This window comes from Mauremys reevesii, linkage group 17 (assembly GCF_016161935.1).
Source record: "Mauremys reevesii isolate NIE-2019 linkage group 17, ASM1616193v1, whole genome shotgun sequence".
NCBI classification, from domain to species: Eukaryota; Metazoa; Chordata; order Testudines; family Geoemydidae; genus Mauremys; species Mauremys reevesii.
Window position 1 is genome coordinate 13,155,337 of NC_052639.1, and position 1,906 is coordinate 13,157,242.

Sequence of the window (1,906 nt, forward strand, 5' to 3'; positions counted from 1 at the left end):
GAAGGGCTAAATAACACTTCCTTATTGACTTTCTCTACACCAATCAAGATTTGATAGATCTCTATCATAGTCCCTCTTAGTCGTCTCTTTTCCTAGCTGAAAAGTCCCTGTCTTTTAATCTCTCCTTATATGAGAAGTTGTCCCATATGCCTAATAATTTTTGTTACTCTTCTCTGTATTTCTTCCAGTTCTAACATATCTTTTTTGAGGTGAGATGAGCAAAACTGCATGCAGTATTCAAGGTGTGGAGGTACTGTAGATTTCTATAGTGGCATAATGATATTTACTGCCCAAGGCCGGCTCTACAGTTTTGCCGCCCCAAGCAGCCGGCTGAAATAAAATAACTACTTGGTGTGAATTCATTTCCTGAGCTCTAGTGAAGTGACATTAATGTATTCTCCAAGTTCATCTTTAAAAATCTGGCTTGCTAATGCTCAGGAAAATTTGGAGTCTGAAAAATAAATACTAGTCCAAGGTACTGATCAGAAATGGTTAGATCATTTGCATTTATTAATTTGTTGCTGCTGGATGGATTCAGGCTGCTAAGGGTTACATTTTCACATTGCATCAGCTGAGAGCAGGGCAGCTCTAGAAAGTAGGCTGCCCCAAGCAGCGCGGGCGCTGCGCCGCCCTTCCCGGTCCCGCGGCGGGTCCCCTCTTCCAGCGGCTCGGTTGAGCTCCTGCCGGCATGCCTGCGGCAGGTCCACCTGAGCCGGGACGGCGGACCTGCGCAGTCATGCCTGCGGGAGCTCAACGGGCAGCGGGAAGGCGGGACCCGCGCAGTCATGCCTGCGGCAGGTCCGCTCGTCCGGGCTCCGGTGGACCTGCCGCAGGCATGCGGTGGGAGCTCAACCGGAGCAAATGCCGCCCCCGGAAACGGCTGCCCCAAGCGCCTGCTTGGCGCCCTGGTGTCTAGAGCCGCCCCTGGCTGAGAGAGTTGGTGCCATTTGGTATATTTTGAGAAGGTGCCCTTTATCCAAAGGTAACAGCAGATTTCCTCGTTGTTTTTAACTTTATGCAGAACCTGGTGACTTTTCATTTAGGCTTATGATGGAACTAATAGAGCATCAAGCTTATCTTAGAAGTGTATTTGCTTTGATGGACCTTGTATTTTGCACTAATTCATTTTATTCAAATGAATGAAGTTGAAAACATTGACAGCAAAGGTTAGAGTTTTGTTATAGCACTTGATGTTAGCTCTAGGAACAGCCCAATCCTGGCACTAAAAGATTAAGAGATGATAGTACAATAACTTGTGAATTTTAAATGAGATCAAAACCAGTTGCTGTCACCATTTCTTCCTGGTGTGTTCTTGCATGGAGGTCTATCCAGTGTGAAACCTCCCCTGGACATTCCCTTCATGTTGTTTTCATTTGTGCTGTGGTAACAGTGAATGAGAAGAAGCAGACATGGAAGAGTGGCACTGGTCAGAGGTCTAACCAAGCCGCACACCTACTTTCTCATTTATTGTTCTGGTTGGATCACTACCCATGCTGGGTTTGAACATACAGTCCATATGTTCAAAGCCTCCTACGTGGATCTGTGCATTATTGTGTGAAAAGTTTTCTCAGTCTTTTGACTTTATCCAACCAGAATCTCATATTCAGCTCAAATTGTTTGCTGAATGTTGAGTCTCTAAAGTGCAGTTCCAGTCAGGAAAGTGACTCTGTAAAAATAGAGAATGTCAGCGTCTTTTACTGATTCTATTTCTCTTTCAGTGGCTTCTATGTCACACTTGCTCAAAACCATTTTTTTAACTTTCAGCACTGTAAGTTCATCTAGGGATCTCAGAATCAAGCCCAAGTGTGTTCTCCTTCATGTATCCTCACCAGGCAATTTTGTCAGTGAGGCATGAAGCAGACTAGAATATAGCTCACTGTCGCACAGCTGTGTTGGCTCTACAGTA